At 48.3% G+C, this 22,603-nt stretch overlaps 1 protein-coding gene across 1 annotated transcript in view; it reads right to left on the bottom strand.

Moving 5' to 3' along the window:
- POLR3B (RNA polymerase III subunit B) overlaps positions 1 to 22,603 on the bottom strand; it is a 776,005-nt gene that overhangs the window by 182,202 nt on the left and 571,200 nt on the right. The window lies entirely within an intron of this gene.

Genomic DNA, 22,603 nt, shown 5'->3' with positions numbered 1-22,603 from the left:
GCGGGAAACGTGCGGTCTTTAAAAGTTGCTTCTTTGTTGCAAAGTTGCAGTCTTTGTGGAACAGGGCCGCTGTACTCAGGAGTTTCTTGGTCCTTTTAGATGCAGGGTAGTCCTCTGAGGCTTCAGAGGTTGCTGGACCCTGGGGGACACGTCGCTGTTGCAGTTTTTCTTGAAGTGGGGAGACAGGCCGGTAGGGCTGAGGCCAAAGCAGTTGGTGTCTCTGTCTTCTCTGCAGGGCTTCAGGTCAGCAGTCCTCGTTCGTCTAAGGTTGCAGGAATCTAGTTTCCTAGGTTCTGGGGGCCCCTAAATACTGAATTTAGGGGTGTGTTTAGGTCTGGGAGGGCAGTAGCCAATGGCTACTGTCCTTGAGGGTGGCTACACCCTCTTTGTGCCTCCTCCCTGAGGGGAGGGGGGCATATCCCTATTCCTATTGGGGGAATCCTCCAAAACCAAGATGGAGGATTTCGCAAGGCAGGGGTCACCTCAGCTCAGGACACCTTAGGGGCTGTCCTGACTGGTGGGTGACTCCTCCTTGTTTTTCTCATTATCTCCCCTGGACTTTCCGCCAAAAGTGAGGGCTGAGTCCAGGGGGTGGGCATCTCCACTAGCTGGAGTGCCCTGGGGCATTGTAACACGAAGCCTGAGCCTTTAAGGCTCACTGCTAGGTGTTACAGTTCCTGCAGGGCGGAGGTGTGAAGCACCTCCACCCAGAGTAGGCTTTTGTTTCTGTCCTCAGGGAGCACAAAGGCCCTCACCACATGGGGTCAGAAACTCGTCTCTCAGCAGCAGGCTGGCACAGACCAGTCAGTCCTGCACTGAACAATTGGGTAAAATACAGGGGCCATCTCTAAGATGCCCTCTGTGTGCATTTTTTAATAAATCCAACACTGTCATCAGTGTGGGTTTATTATTCTGAGTTTGATACCAAACTTCCCAGTATTCAGTGTAGCCATTATGGAGCTGTGGAGTTCGTTTTTGACAAGCTCCCAGACCATATACTTAATATGGCCACAACTGTACTTACAATGTCTAAGAATAGACTTAGACAATGTAGGGGCATACTGCTCATGCAGCTATGCCCTCACCTGTGGTATAGTGCACCCTGCCTCAGGGCTATAAGGCCTGCTAAAGGGGTGACTTGCCTATGCCACAGGCAGTATTTTGTGTGCATGGCATCCTGAGGGGGTTGCCATGTCGACTTTGCCTTTTTCTCCCCAACAACACACACAATCTGCAATGGCAGTGTGCATGTGTTAGGTGAGGGGTCCCCTAGGGTGGCACAACATATGCTGCAGCCCTTAGGGATCTTCCCTGGTCACAGGGCCCTTGGTACCACTGGTATCTTTTACAAGGGACTTATCTGTGTGCCAATTGTGGGAACAATGGTACATTTTAGGTGAAAGAACACTGGTGCTGAGGCCTGGTTAGCAGGGTCCCAGCACACTTCTCAGTCAAGTCAGCATCAGTATCAGGCAAAAGGTGGGGGGTAACTGCAACAGGGAGCCATTTCCTTACACCACCACTAAGAAGAGTGGCATGCCTGAAAGCCGACCAACACTAGATCTTCCAATTGACCCTTCGCTTGAGTCCACTGGTGCGCTAAGAACTCACCTATTGGATGCATGTTTAGTCGGACATTAATTACTATGGGGATACTGAGGAGGCACATAAAAGTCCTGACTGTCACCAGTTATCCTGGTTGCAAGTGGGGAATGAGTGCCTGGAATAACTGGATCCTGGTGGTATTCGGGTATTTCTCCTAAATGAGGTTGGATCTGAAGGGGTTGGAGACCTCGGAGACTAAGCATTAGAGCTTCGCAAAAGGGTGGAGGGAGGCCAAAGTTGCTGCTTTACAAAAGTCAACGACAGGGACACCTCTAGCTAAAGCAGAAGTAGAAGACTTAGCTCTAGTAGAATGAGCTCTAATACCGTCATTTCCCAGAGCAAACAGATTTGGTGGAGTGTCTCCTTGCCGATAAAATAACATCTACCACAACGGGGGACATGAGAAAGAACTCATGTTTCCCTGTTCAATCTCTGTACATGTAGGTGGAGACTCTTGGGGAGGGGGGGGTGTAGAACCTGGCCCTAGGACTGCAAGAGGAGGTCTGCCCTGTGAGGGAGATAGAGCAGAGGGCACAGTGAGAGGTCAGAAAGGCCTGTTTACCACACCCTTCGCAGCAAGCCTGGGGCTACCACTATGACTTGGGCCCGGTCTTAGTGAATCTTTCGCAGAACTTGAGGAATCAAGGTTATGGTAGGAAAGGTGTAAAGCAGCTGGGAGCCCCAGTCCAATTGAAATGCATCTGCCAGTGCTCCCTGCATCAGTTACTGGAGGCTGCAGTATGTGTTCTCGTGAGCAGCTAACAGGTCTATCTGAGGGGTCCCCCAGAACCAGAAAATGTGAAGCACCACTTCAAGATGGAGATGCCACTCAAGATCAGCTGCAAAATGCCAACTGAGACTGTCCAAACACATGTTCTGAACTTTGGCCAAGTGATTCACTATGATGCAAATCTGATGGTCCGGAGCCCAGGACTAGTCTCTTAGAGCTTCTCTGCAGAGAAGATACAACCCTACTCCTCCCTGTTCGCTTATGTACCACATCAAGGTAGAATTGTCTGTCAAGACCTGCACTGACTGATCACAAATGGAAGGGAGGAATGCCTTGAGAGCCAGATTTATCGCCCACAATTCCAATAGATTGATATGAAACAATCTATCTTCTGGAGTCCAAAGTCCTTTGACCTCCAGATTCCCCAGATGCGCTCCCGACCCTGCAGTGGAGGCATCCATGATCCCTGTGGCCACCATAGGTGGAGGACAAAACAGATTCCCCTGAAACAGATTGCTGTCCACACTCCACCATCAAAGATACACTACAGAGTCCCTGGAGATTTTGACTGACTCTCTGAGATCTCCGTTGTGTTGAAACCACTGCATGCGGAGGCACCACTGGAGGGCCCTCGTGTCAGCCTGCAGGGGTGACCAACAAAATGCAGGAGGCAATCAGACTGAGCAGACCCAAGACCTTCAGGACTGGAACCATTGCTCCACTCTGAAATATCAGAATCATAGCCTGAACGTCCAGAATCCTATGAGGAGGAGAGTAGACACAATTCACAATAGTGTCCAGTAATGCCCCATTGAACAGGGTGCGCTGAGAGGGGTCCAGGTGAGATTTGGGCCTGTTGATAGAAATGCCCAGGTTGTACAACTGAGTTGTCAACTGCAAGTGACGCAGCTCCAAGTCTGGAGAGTTGGTTTTGAGCAGCCAATCCACCATGTCAGGGAATAACGGTCTTCCCCAAATTCTGAGAAGTGGTGCGACTACTGCTATCACCTTCGAAAAGACTTGAGGTGCGGAAGACCAAACGGAAGGACTGCAAATTGGTAATGCTGATTCCCCACTGTGAAGCGGAGATACTTTCTGTGCAAATGCAGAATAGGGATGTTAAAATACGCATCCTGAAAATCGATTGAAACCATTGAATCTTCCTTGTCCAGCGCAAGAAGCACCTGTGACAGGGTCAGGATTTTGATTTTTTCCAGCTTGAAGAACCAATTTAAATCCCTGAGGTCTAGGATCAGACACAAACAACCTTCCTTTTTAAGAAACAGGAACTACCGGAAATAACATCCCTGACCCCGTTCCTGCTCTGGAACCAAGTCCACTGTACCCTTTTAAAGTTTAAAGTAGGAATTGGACCTCCTGCTGGAGTAGCAGAAGATGTCCTTGGAATACAAACTTTGTTGGGGAGTTAGTCCTGTAAGGTTAGGGCATACGCACTTTCTATTACACTCAAAACCCACAGGTCCAATGTTATGGACATTCACTGTGGTAGAAAATGGGACAACCTTCCTCCCACTGGCAAAGCATGCTCCAAGAAGGTGAAATTAGGGCTGCTCTACTGGGACATTGGCAGGGGAAGAGCAAGAGGAGAGAAGGAAGGCTGGTGAGGGGCTCCTTGCTGCCTATCTTTGCCATGTCCTCTATAATACCTGTAAAGTGGTTTGGAAGACTGCTGCTACTGCCGGAGCTGCTGCCTGCCACGAAAGGAGTACTCTGGCCACACCCCCAGGACTTGCAAAATAGCCTCTAGGATGAGACTGAAGGCCTAAAGATTTCACTGTCAGTTTACTGTTCTTGAATCTCTCCAAGAAAGAATCAGCTTTGGCATCAAACAGTCTCACACCATCAAAGGGCAAATCCATTAGAGTGGCCTGCGTGTCAGGTGAGAAGCCAGACCCTCTCAGTCAATCGTGTCTTCACGTAGCAATTGAAGTCTCTTGTTCTAGCCACCAAATCAGCCATGTCCAGGCCTGACTGAATAACTTGCCTTGCTGCTGCCTGGTGGTCATTCAACAGTTCTACAAAGTGCCCCTGAACATCATCCAGTAACTCCAGAATCACTATCCTAGCCGAATCCATCAAAGCATGAATATAGCTGCCCAAGAGACAAGTAGCATTGGCCGACTTCAGTCATACTCCCTGAAGAAAACACTTTCTTTGCAGATAGCTCCATCTTCTTAGACTTCCTGTCCGATGGGGTAGTTGAAAAGGACCCTGGAGCCAACTCTGAGGAACAGGAAGCAAGCACCACCAAGCTTTCAGGTGATGGATGATGACTTAAAAACAAAGTATCCCCTGGAGCAGTCTAGTACCTTTTGGCAAAGGGTTGAGACACTGACGGGGCTGACGTAGGCTTCTGCCAAATGTCTAACAAAGGCTCCGATAAAGCCTCATTAAAAGGTAACATAGGTTCCAATGCACACAAATATTGTTCATCCTCCAGAAGGTGCCTAACTTCCCAATTGGATCTAACGCATCGACAGACCAACACCAAAAAACCTCTCTGGTTCTCTGACACCCTCAAAGAATCAAAGAAAACTTGTCGCGCCCTTGAGAAAGCCTGGCGCAAGGACCACACCGCTGACAACATGAACGCCCTCAAGAACACTACCCGCGAACACCACCACCTGATCCGCGCTGCCAAAAGGAACTTCTTCACCGACAGACTGGACAAAAACAGCCACAACAGCAGAGAACTCTTCAGCATCGTCAAGGAGTTCTCCAACCCCAGCGCCAACGCCAACGCTTTACGCCCTCACAGGATCTGTGCGAATCCCTCGCCACTTTCTTCCATCGCAAGATCAGAGACCTCCACAACAGCTTCGGACACCAGACCCAACCAAACACCACCGAACCCGCACCCCCGGCCATCACCCTCAACAACTGGACCCACATCAACACGGAAGAAACCAAATACATCATGAACTCTATCCACTCCGGCGCCCCTTCGGACCCTTGCCCGCACTTCATCTTTAACAAAGCCGACGAGATCATCGCCCCGCACCTCCAGACCGTCATCAACTCTTCTTTTTCTTCTGCTACCTTCCCCGAATGCTGGAAACACGCCGAAGTCAACGCCCTACTAAAGAAACCTACGGCTGACCCGAGCGACCTGAAAAACTTCCGCCCCATCTCTCTTCTGCCTTTCCCAGCCAAAGTAATAGAGAAGACCGTCAACAAACAGCTGACCACCTTCCTGGAAGACAACAACCTGCTCAACCCCTCAAAAACCGGATTCCGAACCAACCACAGCACTGAAACCGCCCTCATCTCAGTCACAGACGACATCAGAACCCTGATGGACAACGGTGAAACAGTCGCCCTCATTCTCCTCGACCTCTCGGCTGCCTTTGACACCGTCTGTCACCGCACCCTAATCACCCGCCTCCGCTCCACCGGGATCCAAAGCCAGGCCCTGGACTGGATCGCCTCCTTCCTCGCAAACCGTTCACAAAGAGTTTACCTCCCTCTGTTTCGCTCAGAACCCACCGAGATCATCTGCGGCGTACCTCAAGGCTCATCACTCAGCCCGACACTCTTCAATGTCTACATGAGCCCCCTCGCCAACATCGTACGCAAGCACGACATCATTATCACCTCCTACGCTGACGACACCCAACTTATACTCTCCCTCACCAAGGACCCCGCCAGCGCCAAGACCAACCTACAAGAGGGTATGAAGGACGTCGCAGATTGGATGAGGCTCAGCCGCCTAAAGCTGAACTCTGAAAAAACGGAAGTCCTCATCCTCGGCAACACCCCGTCCGCCTGGGACGACTCCTGGTGGCCCACGGCCCTCGGCACCGCACCGACCCCCACAGACCACGCCCGCAACCTCGGCTTCATCTTGGACTCTCTTCTCACCATGACTAAGCAATTCAACGCTGTGTCCTCCGCCTGCTTCCTCACCCTCCGCATGCTCCGTAAGATCTTCCGCTGGATCCCCGCCGACACCAGAAAAACCGTGACCCACGCCCTCGTCACGAGCCGCCTGGACTACGGCAACACCCTTTACGCCGGGACCACAGCCAAACTCCAAAATCGCCTGCAACGCATTCAAAACGCCTCGGCCCGCCTCATCCTAGACGTACCCCGCAACAGCCACATCTCCGCACACCTGAGACACCTGCATTGGCTCCCAGTTAGCAAAAGGATTACCTTCCGACTTCTCACCCACGCACACAAAGCCCTCCACGACAAGAGACCGGAATACCTCAACAGACGCCTCAGCTTCTACGTCCCCACCCGCTACCTGCGCTCCTCTGGCCTCGCACTCGCTGCTGTCCCTCGCATCCGCCGCTCCACGGCGGGTGGGAGATCTTTCTCCTTCCTGGCGGCCAAGACCTGGAACTCCCTCCCCACCAGCCTCAGGACCACCCAGGACCACTCCGCTTTCCGGAGACTCCTAAAGACCTGGCTGTTCGAGCAGCGTTAACCCCCCCTTTCTTTTCCCCTAGCGCCTTGAGACCCGCACGGGTGAGTAGCGCGCTTTATAAATGTTAATGATTTGATTTGATTTGATTTGATTTGCCTCTACTCTGGCGAAGTCTGTAGCAGCGCCAGAGACTTCAACATCTGAGCCACAGGACTCTCCGGAACTGGAGTCTAATGATGCAATGCCGGTATGAAGTCATCTAACCTTGGTGAGGCGCAATCAGTGCCAGTGACTCCTGCCAAGTTTCAACTGGCAAAGGAGTCACCTTCCTCTGCATCTGAGGGGGCCAGGGCACTTGGGCCATCAGCATTAATGGCAAAAATGGTGTATGCTGATACTGCGCTGGGAAGCATCCCAGCGAATATGACTTCAGACCTTTGGAGCCCACAGGTCCACCAGCTGGAGTCTAGGCCCTGCTAAAAATGCTATATATCGCTTTTAAAAAGCTGGAAGGATTGGTTACAGGAGCAGGGAATGCTGGGTAGTCCTGTTCTTGTCTAGGAGGTAGAGGCAGTACAGTAGGGGAAATGGAAACCACCTCTGGCTCCAGATCATCCCGCACAGGCAAAGTTGGAGATATCACAGGACTCAAACAGACTATGGGAAATGGAGCCAGAGAGCCTTCAGTCGACCTCGAACGTGGAGACACTGACGTTGGAGAAACATATCTCAAAGACTGACGTCAGGAACTGTGACGCCACTTCTTTTTGTGCCTCCTCTTGGATGACTTTGAGGAGTGAGGAACTGGTGACTCCGAACGAGGCGGAGACTTCAGATGACCTCTTTTCTCATCCTTTGCCTTGGCCATGAAGAGCTTCGCCTCTCTTTCAAGCCCTTCGGGTTCATCTTCTGACACAATGAATAAGTGTCAACATCATGGTTCGAGCTGAGACACCAGAGACAGTCGTCATGAGGATCAGTGATTGACATCTCACCCTCAAACTCCTGTCAGAGCTTGAAACCAGACTTTCTTTGTTTAAAAGTATCAGTAAACTGTATATTTGCTTGAGACAATGTCGCCAAACAGCAAATCCTAAAGGAGAGATGAAACAAAAAATTTTACTCATCGAAGGCATGGAGAAAAAGGAACTGATGTCAGCAAGTCTTCCTTTGGGGTGGATTTGGTATTACCAAAGCCTCTTTAAAAGAAAACTGCTTTTTGGAAAGTTGAGCACCAGTCTGTGGAGGGCGAGTAATTATCCAGCTTGTGTCTGGGTGGATGATTATATGCATTTTCCTCCTGCAGTCTTTGAAGCAGGAGTTCCATGGAATATGATCCATGAACGGCTTTGGTGTGTGCCAACATTCTTAGTTCCGACACCGATGCTTAAGGCTCTCTGCTCCAATGGGCAGGTTTCAGTGCCGAAAATGCCTGTGCTTCAAGGCTAACGTTTTTGGCCCTGAAGCTCAATTCAATTCCGAGGCGAGAGGGGTCGGCTCCAGAGTGTTCATGAATGGGTAGTCAACCCTTTGTGATGATCTGCTGGGGTCGATTTCGAGGTGGTGAGGACACAGTACTCACGGCTGGTTGAGCTTGAGGCAGCTCCTTCCTCTCTTGTTCAGAACCAGAGCTGCTGTTGGGCCAGAAAGTTGCTTCGTCTGCAGCAGACTTCTGTGCAAGATGTGCTTCCTGGATGTCCTTCGAGCCGATAAGGTCTGGCATGTCATCTGCCCTCCTTTGAGGTATTTCAAGATGTTGGGCCTGACGGTTGTGTAAAGTCTTCTTCGACCTGAAGGAGCAGCAAGCCTCGCAGCTAGCCTTGTGGTGTTCACGGGAGAGGCACAGTTTGTTTGCAGACCTGGTGGAGATCGATGCAAGGGTATTTAGCATGACACCGAGGACAGTATTGAAAGGGCATCTGTTCCATCAATGAGTTGATGTGGTGGGGGTAAGGAGCAAACTAAGACGCCAAAGGGCGAGGGACCACTCGTGTTGACGGAATGTCACCATGATGAATCTGGAGTCATTAAACCAAATGGAAGAGACAGAGTAGACCATGATTGTTACCATTACCAACAGAAAGCAGGTATGAACCGAGAAGCGTGCAGCACGACGGTGTCGAGCCAGAACACATGTCCGAAGCAGATGGCGGAAGAAAGCAAACTAACAGTTGATTCCAGGATCATGTGCATTACCAGCAAAGTCGCTGTACCTCATGAATCGAAAAGACTTTCTTCATAGAAAAGCAACTTTTACACATTGGAGCCCAAATGATGGGATTATGCACAGCAAGTGTATCTATAGCCACACATTCTTCAAACATACTAGTTTTAGTTCTGGCCCATACTATTTCCACCATCAGGAGACTTATCAGACAGTTTTGCAAAGATGTACAGTGTGTACTACAGATGCACGCAGGAGTGCAGTAGAAAAAACATCATCCAACCAAGTGTTCCACCAACGCATGGGCGAGTAAAAGGAGAACTCTTTATTCGTCAAGTTACGTAGCTGCTAGGAATCTCTTGGATCCTTGTGGACACCCATTCTCTTCATGCCTGAGATGCTGTACCACTGGGAAGGAGGGAAAAGGATCTGTCTCTACTTATGTCCCACAGTCCATCTTCCAAAGCGACAGGAATGTCCCCTGCACACAGTATAGTTGTACCCACTGTCCCACATGCCTATATTGCAAGAATTTGTGGTCCTGGCTTTTAGACCTTGGCCACATTGCAGAGTAGTTTAGTGTGTGCACAAAGATCTAGGCCTGCCCTTGACTACAACAGATTCTGTACTTCAAAAATCCTAGCTGCTCAGTGATGCTCGATACACCTCTACAGTGTTTCTGTGGTTGACCGCAATATCCTCAGCGGATTTTCATCTTCTTTGATTTGGTGTGAAAGTTTCTTTTGTTGTTGCACTACAGTTTCATACATGTTACCGCAGAACAAATTTTTCCTTTCAGTGCTTTCTTTGATGCTTACGGTGTCTTAGATTTTGTCCAGTTGGTCACTGGGTGTGCATGAGGAGGTATCTAAACCCCCCTCTCCCCAGCGCACCTACCACAGGTTGACACATGATTGGGGACAGTGGTGATTTCCAAGCACAGCTCTTTTTCTGAAGCTTGCCCATTATTGTGCCAGCTTAACCATCAATTCCAGTTGCAGGGTTTTTGTAACCAATTCAATTTGGAAGTCACAGCATAGATTCCCAGTAAAACATATGATTCTTTCCATTACTTACCACTAGCTGTCAGTAGCTAAATCTGCCCCCGGTCAGAGCACTCCACTGAGTTTTGTTGTAAGGTTCAAGATGTTCAATCTCAGGGCCAGTGCAGCTGTTCGAATTCCCAGTGTATGAATCACCTTTACACGAGACCCAGGTAAGGTATACAAATAATCAGGGTTAATGTGTTCATCATTATAGTTTTGTGGCCTTTATTTGTTTCTACACAGCCTCATCAATGGCGTTTCTAATATGTACTAACACATTATTTTAGAGTCTGTGCTCCCTCTCCAGCACCATCTGCACTGTCATGTTCAGCTTCAATAGATATCCATTTCCCGTGGAATGAGCCCTCAATCCTTCCGAAGGCTGCTCCTTGGGTAATACATAGCAGAATTTAATGCACAACTATCCACCTGACAAAGGGCCTGATTTAGAGATTGGCAGAAGGGTTACTCCATCACAAATGTGACAGATACGCCATCATATATCAGTTTGTTGCAGTCCCACATGGCAGTGGTGAGTACCTGCATGGGCCTTCACTTGATGGATGGCAGGAAGGCCTTCCATCGTCAGGTGGATGGCCTGCAACTCAAACAGATTTAAGTGGAGCGTGATTTCCACCAGAGATCAGATTCCTCCTCTCCCAGGTGACCTCTATAGTCTAGCATGCATCCATCACTACACTATGCTCTGAGTGAGGGAAGAAACATGGTCTGCCGCTGGTCAGACTGCAGTTGGGTAGCCACCACTGCAAGTCTTATGCAATTTCCTCCAAAATTTGGATGACAACCAAAAGGTTTCCTTGGTACTTGTCCAACTGAGACTTCAGATCACTCTGTACAGCCCACATCTGCCACCTGGTGAAGTAGACTATCAGAATGCATGAGGCCAGCATGCCAAGAAGCCTCAGAGTTACTTTTACTGACATCCAGGACCAAGACTGAAACATCAGGATCATAGCCAAAATGTCCTGAACTGGTTGCGAATGAAGGAAAAGCCTGGACCTGCAACTTATCCAGAAGGGCTCCAATAAAAGGAAGCCTGGGTGAAGCAGTCAGGTGTGACTTCAGCTCATTGATGGAGAACCCCAAAGATGTCAGAAGTTTTGCCAAAATCTGGAAGTGGTGTACGAGTGGCTTTAGCAGTATGCCATTAACAGCCAGTTGGTGACTTAGAAGGAAAGTGGTATTCCCAAATTCCCTCTCAAAGGCATCTTTGGCACGTAAGGCCTGCACCTCTTGTAGCAAGATGTAACATGCTCCTTTGAGAGCTGCTTTAAAGTGAGAGGATGTTGTGGTGTGTCAGAGAGAAATGTAAGGGCATGCCATAACACTGCTGGGCGGTCTGGAGGACCCATCTCTCGGATACAGTGGCATACCATCATGGGAGAAAATGTCTGATTCTGCTTTCCATAGGGTGACTGTGTGCCAATAAATACCAACTAAAGGGTTTAAAGGATGATGCTGCAAGGGTGTGGAACCAAGAATAATGCTATTCCTGGTGACCTGCACAATGTCTACTTGATCCTCGTTCGTGGCTACAAAAGCACTGGGGTGGCTGCTGCCGGGCCCGACGTCTAAATGTCAGCCCTCTGGAGTAACCTCGGAAGAAACAAGACTGATAGAGAAACTGATGAGCAAGGGTGAAAACACCCAAGACTCCATGACTCTGCTTTCCTTAAAGCGTTTGAGGGCAGAGTCAGCATTTTCGCCAAACAGATGGGAACCATGAAAGGGCCTATCAACAAAGGATGCCTCCGCATCACAAAAAAAAGCCAGTCGATCCCACCCATCACCCATGCACTTCCGCTGAACACCACACTAGTGTCCACCACTGGCCCCAAGCAATCAGTAGTATCAAGGCAAGAACAAAATTACACACTTGACAGCATTCTGGCTGTTCTGAAAGGTTTGAGCCAAAGAGACCCAAAACTCCTCCAGGACTGCTGGCAAAATCTTGCTGGCCATGTTCCAGAGGGAATTTGTAAACAAGCCTAACAGACAAACTGCACTGGTCAACCTCAATTCCAAACTAGCCAAAGAGAACATTCTCTTCCAAAATGCCTCAATCCTTTTCAACTCTGTCTTGTTGAGTCATGCAGAACGAATTAGGATTTTCTTATCAGTAGAAGCCTAGACCATCAAATTCTCACGAGCAGGATGCCGTATTAAGAAGATCTCAGTTGCAGGGCATAGGTCTGTGACATCTGGCCACTTGTCTCAGTGTGCATTAAAGTATCAGTAAGGGTTTCATTGATTGGAAGCAAGAGCTCAAATGAGGCTGGCCCAGGATGGAAAACTCAATAAGGTCATTTGCCCTAATTTCACCAGAAGGCTGCTGTAGGTTTAGGCCCTCAGCTGCACGTCTAATCACTACAGCACATGAATCACTCTACTTCATTGGAAATCCAAAAGGCAAAATCAACCCAGTATTAAGGGAACATCAAGTCCAGTGGCCTTCTACAAATCTATGTATACGTACTGTCATCATCGTAAAGTGGGAGTAAGTCAACCCCCTCATCTGTCAGATGGAGGTAAACTCTAGTCAGAATCAGAGCCAAAAAGATGAAGGAGTCTCAGAGTAAGTGTTTTGTTTGAGTCAGAACATACAGGCACATGGTTTGTGGGACTGACGTAATAACACAACTTCGGTCAGGGTTGTGAGTGATTTGGTTCGGGTATGACACCGGAGGCACCAGGGGCTCAAGCTCCGGCACCAGTAATGTTGGGACCAGCGTCAATGAAGAAGGAACCAAAGCAGGCCTTGGAGATGGAGAGGAAGTTGGCATCAGAGTAGGTGGAGAACCCATGGCAGTTTGAAGAACCTCACACAGCACCAAGAATTGCAGCTTAAGGGGATCCTTAGGCCTGAGATAGCCTGAGGAGTGACAAAAAAAAGCGCAGCATGACCTCCTTAAATGTCTCGACCTGTGCGTCATCGCTGATAGCCAGGACAATTCAGGGTGCAATGGGACCAGCTGAGGAATCAGCTCTTTGATAGGCAATTGAGGGCAAACCCTTATGACTACTCTTTAGCCAGAGAGTGGCAGGTTGGGATTGTTTCATTTCAACTCCTTATGCTTCTTCTTTGAATTACTGGACGACTTCAACCACAAAGACAGACCAACAGGTCTGTGCTCTCAGCTTGGTGTGGAAGTGGGACTTACGTGAGGTCTGTGACTTCTTCTGCTGTTTGCCAACATACAGCTTCGCTTCACGGTCCCAGATTACCTTCAGCTGCATGAGGGCATATTCTTTGCACATTTTGGAGTCATGCCCTTATCCCAAATACAAGATGCAGACCTCATGCAAGTCTGCCTTCAACATCTGTTTCTGACAGTCCTGACAAGCCTGTAGTCTTCTGTGGGCATACCGTTCGCTTGTGCATTGGAAAAAGAGAACTTGAAAGGATATGTCAACTGACAAAAAAAGAAGCAGAGCTCAGGATCCACGTTTGGCAGTGTGGAAAATGAAGGAAATTACACTGGCATGCAGGACGGTCGTCTGTATGCAGTTCTGCTATGTGTACTTTAGTATTAAACAAGTCCAATGTAGAGCCCCATAATGCCACCTAGCGACCCACAACAGCACTGTCATGAAAACTTTCAAATCCAGTATGACACCTGAGGAATTTTCTAAAGGTGAGGAATCTGTAGTCAGTAATATCCATCAAAAAGCTGTTTTACAGGCCACAGCTGTTTACTTCACTGTTGGGGCAATCTTGTGACCACACAGCAGCTAGGGAATTCACTGTAATACAGCTTTGTGCTTTTTCTGTGTGTTTCTCCCTGTGCAGTGATTGATAACCATCACCAGGTCCCTCTTAAGAATTGTTATGTAATTTCTTCTCAATCTGCTGCTGTGATCTTGGTTTGTATGGGTGGCATGCGATAAGCTTCCACACAAGAAGTCCTACTCCATGTTCAACAAGACATGCTCCCTTGTCACCAGCCATTTATGGGACTACAGGACGATTTACCTCCTGGTGCATGTGCATGTTGTGAGGTGCCATCCCAACTGAACTTTTAAAAAATACTAGCCTATGTTACTTAGGCTTTGGAGAAGGACATTTGACTTATTGTTTGGAAAACCAAAAGTTGCATAGCTGGTAGTGGTCGTCCGCAGATTGGAAGCTGTTCTGCATGACCATTTCGTTTCAACTACGATATTATTTTGTTTAGCCTGTACTGGTCAACAGTAGGTTATATACCTCCCACCTTCTTTTCAATGTTTTGCATTGCAAAAGTAAATCCTGGCCTTCAAAAGATCTTGATAATTTGGTATAAAGGAACTGTCTGTATTATACCAGTGGATCTGGAGAGTCTACTTGCTGTCTCAGTGGTGACTGGTTTGGTGGAAAGGCAGTTGAAACAGGAGGTCAGTTTCAGAATGGGAAACTTAAACGCAAAACTAACCAAAAGGGTCTATGGTCTGAGGGCAACTACTGTTTAAAATATGCGATCAAGATGTTCTCAAACAAAGAGATGCATGTAGGATTAAGGAATCCTTTCCAGGATCTGTCAATGAAGGATCCCGAGTCCCACTGGAAGGCATACACCAGGCATACTAGGATACCTTGAGCATGACTGGACATTTTAGCTAGGAAACCAATGCCCGCCATCTGTAATTTGTCCAGGAATACTCACATCTTTTGCCACAAAGAATTAAACTGATAATACGCCAACTATGATTAGCATGACGTAGCAGGTTGGGGAAAGCCGCTTGACAGTTAGTGTGAGGTCTAAATAATTAACCATAAGGTGGCTTTGAATGGACATGGCTAAAAATAGAAGACTCTCTCTTCTGAGAGAGTGGAGAAATTTGTATCTGCTCTCCCCTAAAATGCACTGAACCACTTCCTCTTCTATTCAAGCGATTATATCACCCGACTCATCTGCTGAAGGTGCTCAATTGTTTTTACCAAATCCAGTCTGGCTGGAGAGTCCACCAAATAGAGGTTTATTTAAACTGATGGAAGCCATATCCCTCAATAATATAATGGAAGAGTTACTCTATGTGACAGTTGATAACAGATTCATACGAGGTTTTGGAGGTGGCCACCACATGGATTACAGACAAGTGATGCAATTGCACTGCTATACAATTGTGTGCCCCTGAAGAAATATAGTAATAACAGCTTGTCTACTCAAGGTCATCTATGTATAAATCTACAAAAGCAGCCTCCTCAAGCCATACTAAAACAGGATTTCACTGGAGATGATGCTTTCTTACATCATGATAAAATATTTGGCCTCCAACTATACTCTACTAGTCCTCGTTTTTAATATCGTTTTCATTAGTTGGAAAAATAGAATGCAGTTATTGCTTGTGGAGTATGTTTCCTATAGCACTCATGCACTGGATATCATTTAACAGGACAGCATGATCAGACAGACAGCACTGTACCATGCTAGTCCCACATATTGTAAAACCTAGCTCAATTCCCATCAAAAGGCTTTATAGAACAAGTTACTTACCTTTGGTAATGCCTTATCTGGTAAAGACTACATCTAGCAGATTCCTTACCTTAAAATTATCCCCAGACATGAGAATGAATCCAGAATTGGGAGCAGTATCCTTGCGCCCCGTTAGGTGGTGTTGACTGGTTCCACGTCCATCGGCAGCGCCGTCCGTGTCGGATGTGATGCTGCTGGTCCAATATAGGTGCCACCCCGGCACAGTGACAGCAGTTTCTTTTCACAACTTTCCACGCCAGAAGTGCAGAGCCATTTGGAAATTGACTACCGGTGCGTCAAACCTAAGGTCCTGATAGGGGAGTCCGTGTCCCTAGAAATCAGTTTGAGGAGTGGGAAGGATGGGTTGATTGGGTAAGGAATATACAACTAGATATTATCTCTACCAGATAAGGTGTTACCAAGGGAAAGTAACTTGTTCATCTGATAGAGACTTCTAGTTGCAGATTCCTTACCTTTGAATAGATACCCAAGCAATATCATACCCAGAGGTCGGTTTTACAAACCAAGTTCATACTAGAAAGTCCTGCAGTACCGAGCGGGCAAAGTGTTTATCTCTATTGATCTGATTGTCCAGGCAGTGCTGTCTATTAAACGTGTGCAGAGATACCCACGTTGCCGCCTGACATACTTCAAGGACTAGAACTCCACGTACTAAAGATATTTTTACGTGAGCAGTACCCCTTTGCGACAGTAGGTGAGGTCATTCAGCTGTGCGTGGTGTTGTCAGCATCATCTGCACTAGAAGAGATGTTCATAGTGCTTATATAGGCACCACCCAGGCACTCTGTCAGCTTCTTTTCACTACTTTCCAGACAAGAAGCCATGAAGTACCTTGACCACTGGTGTGGAAAACTAGGGCCCCAAAAGGGAATAAGCTCTGTCCCTAGAACTCCGTACGCAGAGTGGGGAGGATGGTAGGTGGGTACGGAATCTGCATCTAGATATAGTCTCTACTAGATAAGCTGTTACTGAAGCGAAGTAACTTGCTCATCTGATAAAGACTTCTAGCTGCAGATTCCTTACCTTAAAATAAGATACCCAAGCAATCCTATCCCTGGAGGGGGCTATGAGTACCAATTTCAGAAAAGGAAGTCCTGCAGGACCGAACTAGTAAAGCACCCATCCCGACGCACCTGACTGTCCAGACAGTAATGTTTCAGAAATGTGTGCAATGAGGCCCACGTTCCAGGACTGGAACGCTGCATAGAACACAATGGTTGCAGCTTTAGCTCTGGTGGAATGAGATGGGAAACCCTCAGGTGGTTGCGTTTTGGCCAGTGCGGAGCAGATCTTTATGTAGAGCATGATCTATCTGGAGATGGTTCACCTCTGCATGGCCCATTCTTTCTTTGCTCCAATATACCCAACAAAGAGCTGGTCATCCACCCAGAACTCTTGTGTGCAGTAAAGGTAGAACAACAATGCTCTTTTTGGGTCCAGGAGGTGAACTCGCATCTCTTCTTTGAAGGAATGAGGTGGCACATAAAAAAAAGCTGAGGTGATGGATTGGCCTATGTGAAAAGGAAGGACCCCTTTCAGGAGAAAAGAGGCCCGCGTGTGAAGCACCAGCTTATCAGGATAGATGGTGAGGTACAGAGGCTTGGATGATAAAACTTGAAGCTTGCTGACCCCACAGGCAGACTTTACTGTCAAAAGGATGGCCATCTTGATAGTCAGTAGTCTGAGAGGGCAAATAAGAAGTGGCTCAAAGGTAGCACACATCAGAAAAGTCAAAACAAGATTAAGGTTCCAATGCAGCATGATAACTGGAGAAGGAAGGAAAAGATGCTGTAAACATTTCAAGAACCTATGTACAACAGGGGGCTTGAAGAGAGATGGCTAATCATGCAACTGCAAAAACAGAGAGATAGCCCTTAAGACTGTCCAGGGCAGATTCCTGCTGGGCGAGGAACATAATTAAAAGAAGGACTTGAGAAAGAGGTGCCAAAAGAGGACGACCCTACACCTGCTGCTGCAACAGAAGATCCTCCTGTTGAGATAGGGGAAGACTGGCACCACTGATCTTCACAGGTGAGCGCCATCACCTTGTGAACACTTGAGGGATGCCAGTAAGGCCAAAAGGTAGCACAGTGAACTGAAAGTGCTTGTGGCCTGTCATGAACCGCAGGTAACGTCTGTGGTCAGGCAAAACGGGGATGTGGCCATAAACATTCTGCAAGTCCAACACTACTATTGACAGCAGACAGGACCTGAGCTAGTGTGAGCATCCTGAACTCCTCCTCGAGAAAGAAATTGAAAGGCCACAGGTGTAGGATAGGACCAAGGCCTCTGTCCTTTTTGGGCACTAGAAAGTAGCCGGAATAGCAACCACGAGCTACTTCTGGCGTCTGCACTCTCTCTATGGCTCTCTTGGCCAAGAGAGCCATCACTTCCTGGTGGAGAAGGGATAAGTGATCCTCCATCAGCCTGTCATAAGTTGGTGGTGCGTGGAGAAGGGTAGTCATGAAGGCGAGGGAGTAGCCCCTTCCGGCGTTCTGTAGAATCCACCTGTCCAATGCTATGGACTGCCAGTGGGGCAGGTGATGGCGAATCCTGCCACTAACTGGGTGCCCATGATGATATGAGGGCAGATTAGGACGATTTGGAAGATGCGACTGCCAGGCGGGTGGTCAACTGGCCCTAATGTTGGCTGCCTGACCCACGAAGTCTGTGGGTACTGTGCCTGCGGCCACACAGTGGCTAAATGGCATGCAAGGCCCTGTGGCTGGGAAGGTAAAAGCATGGTTGGAAGTCCCTTACGTGGCTATAAAAGGAGTGACTGGAGGATTGTGAGTCACAAGGGGCCATGGAAATGCCCAAGGACCTGGCCGTAGACCTGTTGTTCTCAACAGTGCTCAAGCACCAAATCTGTGTTGCCTTCAAAGAAATAGGACTCAAAGGTCATGTCCATAGCTGATGATTGGCCATCCACAAAAAGCTGGTAGTCGTCAACTAGACATAGCACCTCAAGGTCACTATTGACAAAACTGCTCGGACCAGTGAGTCAGTCGTATCCGACCCACAACAGGTAGTGAACTTTGCTGCAACTCTCCTGTCGGCAACAGCATGACAGAGTACAGCTCAGGCCTCCTCCTGAACAGTTGTCAGCACCTGCGCAACTGTGTCCCACTGAGCCTGGTGGTAACGGCCCAAACGGCATACGGTGTTCACGGACTGCAATGCCAGGCTGGGGGAAGAAAATAACTTGTTCCCTAAAACATCCAGCCTCTTGGATTGCGATTTGGAATGCGCCAGGTATTGGATGAAGAGACATGGACCACCAAGTTCTCTTGAGTAGGGTGTTGAGTGAAGAAGTTTGGGTCCCGTGGAGCAGGGCGGTAGCAGCAGGCAATCATTCTATTCAAAGGAGCCCCTGTACTGAGTTTGGACCATGTCCTCAGAAGGACTTCTGTGAGGGCCTTGCTGAACAGTAGTAGCAGTTTTGTGCAGGAGACTCCCAGTTGCAATACCACTGTCAAGGCGTTAGTCTTGATTGAAACCAAGGGCAAACTTAGATCCAAGTCCTCTGCCACCCTTTGCACCACCATAGCAAATGACGCTCCCTCCTCCATTGCTATGATCGGAGGAGAAAGCATACCAATATCTAGAGAAGTATCTAGTCCATTGCCTTCACCCAGATCCTCACATCAGTACATGTTAGGGTCTTCATAATGCTGTTCTTGTTCAGGGTCCAGCGATGCCTTTAATACTCCCCCAGTCCTACTCCAAAGGAATAGGGCTGAAGCTTCAGCCTAAAAAGGCATGGCTCCAGTTGGAGGTGTCGGTCAATGCCCTTCCGGCTCCGTGATAAAGTCAGGGTTGAGGATTGAGGAAGCGGCGCTGGGAGCAACAACATCAGGACCAGAGACAGGGAAGGTTGACATGGCACGACTGGTGTTAGTCCAAATCCGAGATTGGATCCTAGGGGCCCAAGTGACACCGAGGTCAGAACCTTCGGGCGGAACCAGAAGGGGACCCTTCCGAACCCTCCAGGCACTAAAGAATGTCTAGGGAACAGGCCACCAAAATATGAGACACGTGGCCTCATAGAACTCCAGAAGTTTCCTGGGGGTCGCTCCAGCTCCCAGAATCCCGGGGAGATGCAGAGAAGGCCCATGCATAGTCACTACCAGAGAACCAGGCCTCGACGGACGATGCTGCATCATCTAGTCTGCCGGCAGACGGGGTTGAAAACCTCTCAGATAGCGACTTCTCTTTGTGATGGTGGGACTAACCTGAGTGGCCGATGACTGAGTGCGACTAAGATCTTTGACTCCACAACTGCTTTCAGGACCTATTTCTAAACTGGGAACTGGATCGATGTGGAATCGTACATCGAGCTGCCAGGAACTTGAGGGGTCACTCCCTCAAGGCCTTCGCGTTCATGGTGCGGCAATTGGTGCAGGCCTTCAGGTCGTGATCGCACTTGAATCACCAGAGGCATACAAGGTATGGATCTGTCACTGACATCGATCAATGACAGGCGGCACAGGGCTTGAAGCCGGCCTTTCTAGAAGTCATCCCTGCCACACCAGGAGGAAATAACCTCAAAAATCGTCAACAAAACGTTGAAAAAAGTTAGTAAAAAAAAGACTAAGGAGTAGCTCTTCTCTGGATCTGCCCTGACTGGCGCAGATAGAAAAGGAATGACATCAGTGTGCCTCGGTGGCGTCCATATAGGCAGTGCAAATGTCACTTCTGGCATGGACAAAGCCATGCGGAGCCAAACGATGTCACCTACTGGCACGGAGGGGTACTGTATGGAAATGCCTCCTTGGCATGGTTACCCCCTGACTTTTTGCCTTTGCTGATGCCAAGTTATGATTTGAAAGTGTGCTGAGGCCTGCTAACCAGGCCCCAGCACCAGTGTTCTTTACCTAACCTGTACTTTTGTTTCCACAATTGGCACACCCTGGCATCCAGGTAAGTCCCTTGTAACTGGTACCCCTGGTACCAAGGGCCCTGATGCCAGGGAAGGTATCTAAGGGCTGCAGCATATCTTATGCCACCCTGGGGACCCCTCATTCAGCACAGACACACTGCTTGCCAGATTGTGTGTGCTGGTGGGGATAAAAAAGACTAAGTCGACATGGCACTCCCCTCAGGGTGCCATGCCAACCTCACACTGCCTATAGGTATAGATAAATCACCCCTCTAGTAGGCCTTACAGCCCTAAGGCAGGGTGCACTATACCATAGGTGAGGGCATAAGTGCATGAGCACTATGCCCCTACAGTGTCTAAGCAAAACCTTAGACATTGTAAGTGCAGGGTAGCCATAAGAGTATATGGTCTGGGAGTCTGTCATACACAAACTCCACAGCACCATAATGGCTACAATGAAAACTGGGAAGTTTGGTATCAAACTTCTCAGCACAATAAATGCACACTGATGCCAGTGTACATTTTATTGTAACATACACCCCAGAGGGCATCTTAGAGGTGCCCCCTGAAACCTTAAACACACGTTTACCGCCGGAAGCATGAGACTTTGCACTCTGCACCCAACGCCCCCGGCTCGACTTGTGGAGAAAAAACACTACAGGAAGGACTCCCCGGCGACTGCGAGCCCGTGAGTAGCCAGAGTTGACCCCCCTGAACCCCCACAGCGACGCCTGCGGAGGGAATCACGAGGCTCCCCCTGACCGCGACTGCCTGCTTCAAAGACCAGACGCCTGGTAAGGACACTGCATCCACAGCCCCCAGGACCTGAAGGATCCGACCTCCAGTGCAGGAGCGACCCCCAGGTGGCCCTCTCCCTTGCCCAGGTGGTGGCTACCCCGAGGACGCCCCCCCCCCCGCATCGCTGAAGAGACCCCTTGGTCTCCCATTGGATTACATTGTGAACCTGACGCCTGTTTGTACACTGCACCCGGCCGCCCCCGTGCCGCTGAGGGTGTACTTTTTGTACTGACTTGTGTCCCCCCCGGTGCCCTACAAAACCCCCCTGGTCTGCCCTCTGAAGACGCGGGTACTTACCTGCTGGCAGACTGGAACCGGGGCACCCCCTTCTCCATTGAAGCCTATGTGTTTTGGGCACCACTTTGACCTCTGCACCTGACCGTCCCTGAGCTGCTGGTGTGGTAACTTTGGGGTTGCTCTGAACCCCCAACGGTGGGCTACCTTGGACCCAACTTTGAACCCTGTAGGTGGTTTACTTACCTGCAAAACTAACAAACACTTACCTCCCCCAAGAACTGTTGAAAATTGCACTGTCTAGTTTTAAAATAGCTTATTGCCATTTGTGTGAAAACAGTATATGCTATTTTGCTAATTCAAAGTTCCTAAAGTTCCTAAGCGAAATACCTTTCATTTAAAGTATTGTTTGTAAATCTTGAACCTGTGGTTCTTAAAATAAACTAAGAAAATATATTTTTCTATATAAAAACCTATTGGCCTGGAATTGTCTGAGTGTGTGTTCCTCATTTATTGCCTCTGTGTCTACAACAAATGCTTAACACTACCCTCTGATAAGCCTACTGCTTGACCACACTACCACAAAATAGAGCATTAGAAGTATCTCTTTTTGCCACTATCTTACCTCTAAGGGGAACCCTTGGACTCTGTGCATGCTATTTCTTACTTTGAAATAGTACATACAGAGCCAACTTCCTACAGGTACTGATAACGAAAAAAAATCCAGATCCAGTGTGATGCCTGGGGATAATTCTAAGTTAAGGAATCTGCGGCTAGAAGTCTCTAGCAAACAGGAAGGTACAAACAAAGTTAGCCAGTGAGATTTATTACCTAGCACTACCCCTGTCCTTAAAATAAGACTTCAGTATATCTCCTGCCATCTGATATGGTAGAAAAAATAGAGGAAGGAGGCAAAGCACAAAGAATTCTCATAGGGAATATGAAAAACTACATCACAATACTCAAGCTTGGCGCCAGTTCCATGATGTCTTGTAGGTGATGATGTTTAAACGTCTTTCGTGAAGAAAGTTGGATTTAAGATTGATGAAAATGAGACCAGGCATTCAAGAAATAACTAGTTCCCAAACCGATTACAGTCTGTTGTTTACTCTGGGAAATTCATGTGTCTGAAAACGGCTTATATACTCGTAAAATGAAGCACAATGCTGAACAATAAAATCTTATTTAAAACCCATCGTTTAATAAATATTTCATTGATAAATTTGCATACAGTAATAAAAGTAAACTATAATGATGTA

Source organism: Pleurodeles waltl, chromosome 4_1 (genome assembly GCF_031143425.1).
Source record: "Pleurodeles waltl isolate 20211129_DDA chromosome 4_1, aPleWal1.hap1.20221129, whole genome shotgun sequence".
NCBI lineage: Eukaryota > Metazoa > Chordata > Amphibia > Caudata > Salamandridae > Pleurodeles > Pleurodeles waltl.
The sequence above is the reverse complement of the archived record's forward strand: the minus strand, read 5'-3'. Positions and strand labels throughout refer to the sequence as shown.